This window comes from Podarcis tiliguerta, assembly GCF_965153285.1.
Source record: "Podarcis tiliguerta genome assembly, chromosome: 16".
Classification (NCBI taxonomy): domain Eukaryota; kingdom Metazoa; phylum Chordata; class Lepidosauria; order Squamata; family Lacertidae; genus Podarcis; species Podarcis tiliguerta.
Genome location: NC_139549.1, coordinates 38,828,787 through 38,840,899, shown reverse-complemented (window position 1 = coordinate 38,840,899; position 12,113 = coordinate 38,828,787). Strand labels below are relative to the sequence as shown.

Here is a 12,113-nt window from a genome sequence, read left to right as displayed (position 1 = left end):
CAGTGTTGTGATTTTGTGAAACAGAAATAAGAATCCCCACTTTGAAGTTTTCTGGGTAGCCTTGAGCCAATTGCTGTCTCTTGGCCTAACCTACCTTACAAGGTTGTTGTGAGGAGAAAGTGGGGAGAAAGGGAACCACGTATCCCACCCTTGAGCTCTTTGTCGGTGAAACAAACAATCCATCTAATTCAGATTTAAAAGGAAGCTAATTGGATCTGTATTTTTAAAATTTGGAATCAGCCTGTGTACACCACTAAATAAAACACTGCATTTGGATGCCGAGCGCAGAGGCTACATCCAAACTAAGTAAACTTGAAGAGGTTTGCACTCTCATTGTATTTTATTGCTTTTCCAGTGCAGTCTACATTATCCAAATATTACAGCTTGGGGGTCGGGTTGTGGCTAAGAAAGAGAGCCTAATGGCAGGATCACAAGGTAGTCTGCTGTTAAAATTGCAGGTTAGCAAGGTAAGTCTGCAAGACAGAGATCCAGCTCACCATCTTTCAGGTTCCAACAGCAAAAGGTAAATGCTCTCATTCAGCTCAAATCCAAAAGGCATTTGGGACCTTTTGCTGAATAATAATAATAATAATAATAATAATAATAATAATAAGTTGTGCTGCATTGCTTTGCACTGAAATGGCTTGTGCTTTTAAATCTGCCTTGGGTACTTACAGTAAAGGGCAGATAATAAATAAAATGAATGTTTAAAAACACTACCCCACCAATATTTTTCATCCGCTGGCAGTTCAACTCTATGGTCTACTCAAAAGTTAAATACAAGGGAATTTACTTGAGTTACAAAAGAGCATTCCTAAGACAGCCCAGAATGTACCCTCTGTGTGAGTCTATAGAGTTTGTGGATACCCACTTAGCAGCAGGCTCAATACCTTTCAGGCCCCAGAAGGTGGAATGATGGCTTTAAATTATCTGTGCTCAGCTAACATCATGATGTCATTAAACACATCTCTCGTTGTGACTAGACATGTGGAAAACTGCTGCCATAGGAACGCTGTGAAGCTAGCAAGGCCTGAGTTTTTATTTACAAAGGTATTTTTCAAAGTACAGTAATCATTTAGTTGCAACAAAAGTAATGACTAATATAGGAAATTATTGTATGTTAGGGTTATCTCTCCAGCTGCTGCAGAGAGGGAGGGCGATTCAGGAGTGTTGCTGTCACTTAAAAAATAAAACAAAATTCTTTGCAACCTGCTTTGGTCTTTCTAGCATAGCTAAAAAATAAAACAGAATTTTGTTGGCACCTTGGTCCCCCCGCCCTTTCCTTAACGAGCTCAGATTACAGCTGCTCTCCCCCTCCTCTCTGCCTTCCACTGCTAGGGGTTCTCTCCCTCTGCCTGCTTCTTTTCCTCCTGTCAGCATTGAGCTTCGCTGACAAGAAGTGACTGCCGCGGCATTCCCTCACAGGATGGCATGGGCAGGGTAAGGGTATATATATAGTGGTGCCTCGCAAGACGAAATTAATCCGTTCTGCGAGTCTCTTCGTCTAGCGTTTTTTTCGTCTTGCGAAGCAACCCTATTAGTGGCTTAGCGCTATTAGCGGTTTAGCGGCTATTAGCGGCTCTTAAAGGCTTAAGGGATTAGCGGATTAGCTGCTAAAAGGCTATTAGCGGTTTAGCGGCTTAGAAAAAGGGGGTGGGGAGCGAAAAAAAATCTCAAGACTCGCAAGACATTTTCTTCTTGCGAAGCAAGCCCATAGGGAAATTTGTCCTGCGAAGCGCATTGAAAAATGGAAAACCCTTTCGTCTAGCGGGTTTTCCGTCTTGCGAGGCATTCGTCTTGCGGGGCACCACTGTATTAGGTAGTAGATTGCAGCCTGGTCTATTGCTGTCATTTTATGGATCAATGGTCTCGTTAGATAGTAAAATTGCTGTTTTAGGAGTTGTTTTTCATCGTCTGGAAGGGATTAATCCGTTTTCCTTTACTTTATTGGAAAGCATGCCTTGGTTTAAGACTACTTTTGTTTAAGACCAGACTCCAGAACGGATTAAGTTCGTAAACCAAGGTACCACTGTAAGGCATTATTTAATGGTACTAAGAGCAATTATAAAATTGGTGAATTAATAGAAAGGTAAAAAATTGCTTAGAAACATAAAGAGTAGCTTCCGATTTAAAAGGTCAGTCTATTGATGCTTATATAGTGGTACCTTGATTTAAGAACAGCTTTGTTTATGAACAACTTGGATTAAGAACGCTGCAAACCCGGAAGTAGGTGTTTTGGTTTATGAACTTTGCCTTGCATGCAGAACATGTTTTGCTTCCTGTTGAGTGTGTTCCATTTGTAAATTGAGTCCCAAAACCAAGGTACAACTGTATACTGAAATAAGTGTGTTGAATCAAAAGTCTTAATAAAACATCCTTAAACAATGAAAAGGCAACAATCATTTCATTTCCTACACCATTTATTTTACACCACTGTAAATTGTAAAAAATAAATAATTGGTGTTTGCTATTTAGATCAATCCGTATAGCTCATTGAGTAGAGCACGAGACCCTTAATCTCAGGGCCGTCCTTTGAGCCCCATGGAGAGCAAAAGATTCCTGCAGGGGCTGGACTTGAAGACCCTCGTGGTCCCGTCTAACTCTTCCATCATTCTGTAATCTTTATTATTATTATTATTATTATTATTATTATTATTATTATTATTATTATTTCAAAATTAAACAAGACATATTATCAAAAAACATATCATCCTTGTCCCCCCCCCCCATTTTTCCTCCCTCCACCCCTCCCACCCATAACCAACCCACCCCACCCCCTGACTTCCCTCAGTTCCAGTCTTTGGTTTCTCTAAGAATAATGTTTTCTGCATGTTACAAAGTTGTATAGATCCTCAAACTATTTAAACTGATTATTATCAGTAAAAAGTTTGAGAATATTTATTCAAAACCTGCCAAGGAGTCCAGTTCGCTTTGTTGCATCTTCAGATACTTTGTAAAGGGTTTCCATTCATCTTTAAAATCACAGTTATCCTTGTCCCGTAGCTTATATGTCAGTTTTGCCAGTTCTGCATAGTCCATCAATTTTTCTTGCCATGATTCTTTAGTTGGGGTTTCTTCAGTCTTCCATCCTTGTGCTATCAAAACCCTCGCGGCCATTGTCGCATACATGAAGATGATTTTCAACTTTTTTGGCAGATCTTTCCCCACAATCCCCAACCAAAGTGCCTCGGGTTTTTTAACAAATGTTAAATGGAACATTTTCTTCAATTCGTTGTATATCATTTCCCAAATTTTTAAAATTACCTTACAATCCCACCACATATGATAAAATGTCCCCTCCTTTTCCTTACACTTCCAACATCTATTTGAACTAGTTTTGTACATTTTCCCTAACTGCACTGGTGTTGTGTACCATCTGTACATCATCTTCATGTAATTCTCCTTCAATAGGGAACAATCTGTAAATTTTAAGTCAGTTTTCCATAATTTAACCCAATCTTCCATCATAATGTTGTGACCTACATCTTGTGCCCATGATTCTGTAATCTAAGGGCATTGCTTTCAAGTGAAATCATTCTCTGCACACTCAAACACAGTTCAAACACATTCAAAGGTTTTAATAAAAAGTAATCTTTATTAAATAGTTTTCCAGATGAAATACATTGTTTCCGAGAGATTTGCATGGGGAAATCTTTTCAATTCCTCAGTAATAAGGGGCAGTGGGGTGAGGGAGGCCAGGGCCACATCCACACCATTTCATGTGCTATGAAGCCGCTTTAAACACTCATGGCTTCTTCCCCCAAAGAATCTGGGAGCTATAGTTTGAAAAGGGTGCAGAGAGTTGGAGGGGAACAGGGGGTCTCCTAACAAGAGCTACAATTCCCAGAGTTCCCTGGCAAAAAGGGAACTCTACCCCTACCCCTACCCCTGACGCTAACCCTAACTCTAACCCTAACGCTAACCCTTAACCTTTAACTAGAGCTACAATTCCCAAAGTCCCCTGACAAGAAGGGAACCCTAACCCTAACCCTACACCAACTCAACCCTACCCCTACCCCTACCCTAAGCCTAACGCTAAGCCTAACCCTAACCTGCCTAACAACTCTATGTCTCCTTAACCACCTACAGTTCCCAGAATCCCTGAGGGGAAGCCATTCCTGTTCAAAGCGTCTTCATAGCACTTCCAATGGACGGTGCGCCTAATGTGGCCTAATGTTTCCTCCCTCATTTTCTTCTCTCTCCCCACTGCCCCATCACTTGCAATGCAGCAGATGTCAGCCTGCAGTCTTCCTTCAAAGCTCCTTCTCTCAGGGACGGCCACAGCCTTGTCCATTGTTCGCTGCCAGTATTTCACGTTCATTTCTCTGATGTAAATAGGGACGTCCTGCGGTTCTCTTCATGTGAGGTTTGCTTCTTCAGCGATTGTGGAGTCCTCCTTCAACTTCATGGTCCATGGTAAGGGTCTCTATCTTCTTCGCCTATCTCACAACCAAGTGAGGAGTTAGGGTGGCCATCAATCTTTTGGTGTGCCACAGAGCACAAACATCTATCGTTTTTATTCAACAGATTTGAATTCCAATGCCTTAAAATAAACCAATTTTAGCAGAATGTGAGGCATAAAGGTAAAGGTACCCCTGCCTGTACGGGCCAGTCTTGACAGACTCTAGGGTTGTGCGCCCATCTCACTCAAGGAGGCCGGGGGCCAGCGCTGTCCGAAGACACTTCCGGGTCACGTGGCCAGCGTGACATCGCTGCTCTGGCGAGCCAGAGACGCACACGGAAATGCCGTTTACCTTCCCGCTAGTAAGCGGTCCCTATTTATCTACTTGCACCCGGGGGTGCTTTCGAACTGCTAGGTTGGCAGGCGCTGGGACCGAACAACGGGAGCGCACCCCGCCGCGGGGATTCGAACCGCCGACCTTTCGAGCAGCAAGCCCTAGGCGCTGAGGCTTTTACCCACAATCATAGCAGCAGAATGGTGCCCCTTCCTTCTTTGTCTTCCTGGACCCCAAATGGCAATTATCATTACACACAGAAAGAGGCGGCATCTGTCCATAAATGAAAGAAGATACTAATTTGCAAATGCTCTCAGGAAATACATTTTGGGAGTTTGCTTCTCCTGAGTCCCACTTTCTCAACATTTGTCAAATGAGTCAATGCATTCCAAGATAAGCATGGACCCTACCTGGTTGAATTTGTCTGGCCATACAATGATATCTTCATAAATAGTGAGTACATTTTCCTTGTGGGCCTGTGGGTCTATGCTTCCAACTCTCACTCTGAGAAAGGATTGGTTTGGGAATGTGACCCAATTGATAATATCAAATCCAGCTGCTAATGACCCGTTTTCATCAAAGGAAATGGTTTCCCCAGCAGTATTGTTAAAGGAAACACTTCTCAGATAATGGTGCAGCTGAAGGGGAAAAGTAAAAAGAAAAAGAAAAAAGAAAAAAGGCGAAGGTTTAAGATACTTAAAAACACAGTATGTTTTTGTTAAATACACATGTGTATATTTAAAAACGGATACAAAAGTTCAATGGTAGGCTAAAAAAAGACTTGACGACTTACAAAAGTGTAGAAAGCTCTCCTGAAGGAGTCTGCTCAGGATATTAGCTGCCATCTCTGTTGATATGAAAATGTCCACCTTCCTTTATTTGCCCTTCCTCTGTGCTTGGAGTCGAACAAATAAATGGCATGCAGAGCATGCGCCACAGCATAGACAGCATTGTAGACACTGTAACTGTGGCCGGTCATGCTCATTTCAAAAACTGACGCAGGGAGAGTCTCCAGCTTTTCCCTTCCAGTACAAATTCTCCCACCCATGTTGTCTACCAGAGGACCTGGAAATAAACAGCTAAATGCACGTTCCCAGAAGACTCTGATAAAGTCATATTCCTTTTCCAAGGTAGGATTTATTGCATGAAGAAATTTATGGAATGTCTGCAACTCCTGCAAACAATATAGCACCCTGGAGGAAATCTATGTCCCAATTACTCTGAAAGGGAAGAGATGCGAAGTCCATCTGGGCTGTCATAATCTAGACTTTTGTATTAAGTGGTATGTCCATAAATGTTGGGATGAATAGCAACATTCTCACAACAATCATGGTCTGAATTTCACCATGTGCAATCAGTGCTATTCATGATCATCTTAGATTTTTCAATTCCATTTTCCACCATTTGAGGAACGTCATTGGAAAAGAGTGTTTTGGGAATTTTTCTATGAAGTCAAAGCAGATGCCACTCTGGGAAAACATGGGAAGCACAATCTGGGAAAACCTCTCTCCAGTGTCATCATCCAGATAAAGCACCCCAATCCATGTCCACCTGAAATGAAGAAGTAACTGGAGAATCCCTTTATATTGATGGTCCACATCTGGGAACATCTGGTGAAAGAAAACTCCTTGATCTTTGCAATCTACTACAAGAGCAGAACCATATGGGAGCTAAATAAAGAGCAGATGGAAAATGATATGTATGTATATATGTTTTGTGTGTACAGTCAAACCTCGGTTGTTGAACGTAAGCCGTTCTGAAAGCGCATTTTTCAGTCCTGAGATGTTTGACAACCGAGGCACGGCTTCTGATTGGTTGCAAGAGCTTCTTGCATTCAAGCAGAAGCCGTGTTGGATGTTCAGGTTCCGAAAAACGTTCGAAAACTGGACCATTGATTTACGGTTTTTTTGCGTTCAGGAGCCGAAACTGTATTATCAAAAGAAAACACATATGCCTAAATACAGTGTTCCAATCTAGATTTCATTTTGTTTCTTTCATGAACCAGAAGGGTTCAATATATCCCTATTATATTAATTTTTAAGGCATAGGATGTTACGATATGAGAACCACGCAGCTGCAAACTGGCAGCTCGGTGAAAACATCACACGATGTGGCTAGCTGTGGGAAAGAATCTTCCCGGAAGTTCACAGGCTTCACAAAGCTTTGTTCAGTGTGTAATATGAGAACTTCCTGTTGCATATGTAAAGGAAGTTTGAGTCACTTGCCTGATGAAGACTGAGCTGTTCGGTCATATTTTCTGTAGTGCTGCAAAGTCAGAAATAAAGAGAAGTAAATAGACTATCTCCTTTCTCTTGCTGGTATGCAAGGAGGGAGGGGGTGTGCATTTTCCACGCTGGGAAATGTCGCCTATCAAAATCTTCCTGAACTTGCGGGGATGCCAGCCAGGGCAGATCACCAGTAAACAAGCTCTGGGAACCTGCGAGGGGGGCCAGCCTCTTCCGAGGGGGCTTGTTTTCCAACATAGACTTCACATATCCATCAGAGATACTGTTTCTCAAACCTCTCCTCAAAATCCCCTCAGATGTGAAATTCCCCTTCGGGGCATCAATTGCCCCATCCTTTGTATCCTAGCATTTGTACAGTGGTGCCCTGCAAGACGAATGCCTCGCAAGACGGAAAACCCGCTAGACGAAAGGGTTTTCCGTTTTTCAATGCGCTTCGCAGGACGAATTTCTCTATGGGCTTGCTTCGCAAGACGAAAATGTCTTGCGATTCCTGGGGGGTTTTTTTCCGCTCCCCACCCCCTTTTTCTAAGGCACTAAGCTGCTAATAGCCTTTTAGCAGCTAATCTGCTAATCCCTTAAGCCTTTAATAGCCGCTTGTCAGAGCTGGCTCCGGGTCCCAGCTCACCAAGGACCAACGCTAGCCGGTAGTAACGTATCCAAGTCTTTATTGAAGAATAGTTTCCATTTCCAAGCCTCAGCGTCCCAGCTCTACATCTGTACTCTAGACCGGCGAAGCTCCGTCTGAGTCTCCGCCCCCTGCGCACCAGTTTAAGACTCTAATCTTACTCCACCTCTTCCTTCTCTCTCTCTTCCTCTGGGTCCTACTACCCCCTGGGGTCTCCTCCCTCCTGGACTCTTCTGAGGCAGACGTTGACCCCTCTGACTCCTCCCCCTCTCTTCGGCGGGCTTTAGGACCTGGCTCCCTACCCGGGCTGCCCACCTTGCCGCCCTCCTGTACATTTGAACTTGGCGCGCGCGCGCGTTTAACTTTCCTGATGACCGTTTCCTCGCTCCCTGACGAGGGTGTGATCCCTCCTGCCTCACGTTCTCCCGCTGCCCGCGCGCCCCCTGATCCCGATGCCTGGGACTCCTCCCCCCTACTGTGCTCTGGGGGGGACGCTGGTCCGGATTTCCAGCTGCTACTCTCTGAGTCCCCTCTGGTCCCTTCTTCCCGAGGTGCCCCCCTGGGCACTCCCCTTTCCCTGACTATGGGGGCCCCTTTCTGTGAATCTTCCGAGTCACTGGAGAGACTCAGAGACCTCGGACTGCTGTCCTCGCTGACATTTCCTTCGGACTCCTCCCCCTCGCTCTCCACTTCCTCCCTCTCCTGTGACTCTGCTCCTGAACCCCTGACACCGCTAATAGCCGCTAAACCGCTAATAGCGCTAATCCGCTAATAGGGTTGCTTCGCAAGACGAAAAAACCGCAAGACAAAGAGACTCGCGGAACGGATTCTTTTCGTCTTGCGATGCACCACTGTATTTGGACATAAATTGGGGAAGAATTTCCTTGATCCACCCTGATCTGATATTCTTGAATTTGATTGTAGATTGAAACACAATTCCCATTGGGAGTGTGCACATTTCTTGGTTTTGCAATGCATTTCCATGCACGGAATTCTGCGTTTCTTGTAAAGATGCACAAAAAACGAATGTATTTAAAGACACTGAAAAGTGTCCTTTTTGTGTAAAAAGTGAGCAGAAAAGTGAAGGGGAAGGAAATATGGGTGAAATGGCACACAAAGGCATGCAATGGGATAGAACAGGATGGAAGTGGACCTATCTTTCCGTGCTAGGAAATGGCATGTAATTAACTGCTCAGTCCATCCCTATGATATATACAGTTTTCTAATGTTTACTAAATCTAAAATGCTGGGTTGGACGATTCTTTATTTTTTGTGTGAGCACAACTTACCTGTGGAATCTTGTAGTTCCACAGCATAATTGCCATATTGAGATCAACATCAAAATTAGGTCCCCCAATGACTTCTATAAGATTCTCCTGGACATCACACTTGTAGTTAGGGAAGAATTTGCCCTTTGTGGAGAGGAGTTCAGTGGAGGCAAGATATGTTTCACTGGAACTGAAACCACTGTTATAGAGGTGGGAGCCAAGGCGGATGTTGGGTAAGATCCGGGGATTTTCATTTATCTCTTTCAGAGAAATACCAAGGCCAGAATGTGCTGGTAGTGGTGAGTAGTGGTAAAATAAGAGAAAATACGACCTTGAAGTGGCGAATCACTGCACTTTGACGTCCTTTCAAACTGCTAGGTTGGCAGGAGCAGGGACCGAGCAACGGGAGCTCACCCCGTCACGGGGATTCAAACCGCTGACCTTTTGATCGGCAAGCCCAAGAGGCTCTGTGGTTTATAGACCACAGCGCCACCCACGGCCCCAATCTTGGTAGATTGGTGCAATACAGAATAAAGGTAAAGGGACCCCTGAACATTAAGTCCAGTCATGGCTGACTCTGGGGTTGCAGCGCTCATCTCGCTTTACTGGCGTACAGCTTCCGGGTCATGTGGCCAGCATGACTAAGCCGCTTCTGGTGAACCAGAGGAGCGCATGGAAACGCAATACAGAATACTTGACATAAAATCAGGTTGCAATGAATATTGTTTGTCAAAGGAGCACAGGTTGCTAACATAGTTCAGATGCACATCATAATAACAACAACAAGATAACAACAACAATAACAACAAAAATATACCAACTCTTAAGGATAATGAGATTATTTAATATTAGGTGGAAAGTATAAATAATAAAGCAAATAGACTGCAGTATGTCAGACATAATTCTAATGAACAAAACTTTTCCTAGCAAGGGAGGGGTCTTTTGTTCAGCCCAACTTTTTAAGTTAAGTGACCCAATTTGAATTACCCAGACACAGTGCCAGATTTACGTATAAGCTAAACAAGCTATAGATTAGGGCCCCACTCTCTTGGGGCCCCCCAAAAAATTAAAGGGGGAAAAATTGTATTAATTGTATTTCAGTTCAACAATTACTTTGATAAAATATATATTTTGTTATGTGCAAATGGCTTTAGATACCTATTAGGTCCATAAATTACCATATAGCATATATTCAACAACAACAAAAAAAGTGACAATTTGTTGTTGACAAAGGACAGCTGGACCTAGAAAGGGCCCCATTACCTTCAGTCGTTTAGGGCCTCATCAAACCTAAATCTGGCCCTGCCCAGACTAATCCATGTAATAATCCTTTAAATTTCACAGTTCTCCAAAGTACTAAAATATGGAAAGAAATAATTTGTCGTGTTTTATTCTAAAGCACATTTAGAACTGTGTAATAAAATACATATTAAAATATAAGTTTACAGGGTGTTTTTTTAAAATCACAGATTAGTATGGAAATGGAACACAAATAATTTATGAGTGAACACACGTGAAACTGACAAAATATATACTGATCTGTCCATCCCGAACTGTTTCTATGATGCGCTTGCACATTACACAGCTGATCAATTAAGTACCAGTTTATAGCTTTGAAAATAAAGAGGCATTTATGGATGGCAACATTTGTGAGAGTGATTTATATAAATACTCTCTGGGAAGAAAGTGGATTTCTCCAAAAGTTAGAGTTCTTTGAAATTCACTGAAATTTCAGCTGAGTTAATGCGGAATGAAACTATCGAATTAAGCAACACTAATGAATGAAAGGAGCAGTGGGCTAAGATAATTGGATGGAAGAAGAGACTTTATTGTAAAATATCAAAATATTAGATACAGTGGAACCTCTACCTGCGACCATAATCCATTCCGGAGGTCCGTCTGGAGGTCAAAACGGGTTGCTGGGAGAGGCGCTGTTGTACGCAGGCGTGGGTGGCGATCGCCACTCTTGCGCCTGCACAACTGGCCACAAACCCGCAGGTTACTTCCGGGTTTGCTGCGGACGTTGGGCAAAATAGATTCAAGTGGAGGCAGATGTAAGAAGAGGTTTGACTGTATTAAATAATACTAAAAAATTCTGAAACTAGATTAACAGTTGCACCCAATGTTCTCCGCCCTATTCACAGATGGCTAAACCATGGAGGTCATTTTCCCACTTTATTTTTCCCCAAGAGAGGGTTGTAATTCTGCAATGGTGCGGAAAGTTTCAAAATAAAAAATAAAAATAAAAATCTGAAAATATTTCAGAAAATTCTAGCTTATGACAATTCAACTCAGCTGTAACAAGATAATTCAGACAGTGCCTTTTATGATCACCCACAGGAGCTGTTCTAATACACTGAGGCAAAACTGAGAGAGAATAAATGTACCATTAAATTAATGCTTTCAGCCATACAGAGCAGAATGCTGTCATGCAGAAGATTTTCCATATAAGCTGGAAATGCATATAAAACGAAGCTGTGAAAAAGAAGAATATCAGGACAGATATTTTAAGAAAACCCAACTCCTTACACAAGGTCATCAAAGAGCTCAGAAGAGAGACGTTGTTTGAAGTTTAGCATACTTAAAAAACGGAAGCTGTGCGAAATAATGCCACCAATTATAAGGTCTCCTGGCTGATAATACTTGTGATGGATAAGAAAAGGGTCACTAACATTGCATCTAGAAACAGGAACCATGCACACTGCCTGAGGATGTAGCACTGCTAGCAGTACCAATAACACCTCCATCTTGCACAAAAATCTTCTTGATAGAAACCGATCAATCTCTTTCTACACCAACATCGCCATGATACTGAATTGTACAGTCTGGCTTGAATGACCACTCCCTTGAATGATTGAAGCCAGGGCTGTATGGTGCAAAATTTCATTTATCAGAGCCTTGTGTGTCTCTAGTCCCAGAAACAGAATGGAACTCTCTTTATCTATTTATTTTTTCCTGTTCTGAATGACACAGAAGATCTTAAATGCCTTCTTCCATCTGTGGTGTTTTGCTAGCGGCCAGCTGAACTGTCTAAGTGTTATGTACTGAGTTGAATAGGATCCAAACTGCAGCAGTCTGATTGGTCCTAGAACAATACAGCAGTCTGATTGGTTGGCAGGAACCACCCAATCATGCTCCAGATATAAGTGAATCCACAACCTGATTGGCTTACAGTAGAATTCCAGAATTAGCCAATCATGTGCAGCCCATTGTGTAAATAACGTATATAAAGTAGATA

The 12,113-nt window shown here is 42.7% G+C and overlaps 1 protein-coding gene across 2 annotated transcripts in view; it reads right to left on the bottom strand.

The window, feature by feature from the left end:
* The window catches only part of LOC310666892 (uncharacterized protein), a 34,464-nt gene extending 29,560 nt beyond the window's left edge, over positions 1-4,904 (bottom strand). For both annotated transcript variants that reach the window (XR_014506056.1, XR_014506057.1), the window contains exon 1: positions 4,755-4,904. The gene's annotated coding sequence lies outside the window, so the exon portion shown is untranslated. The remainder of the gene's footprint in view (positions 1-4,754) is intronic.
* Between the last annotated feature and the right edge of the window lie 7,209 nt (positions 4,905-12,113).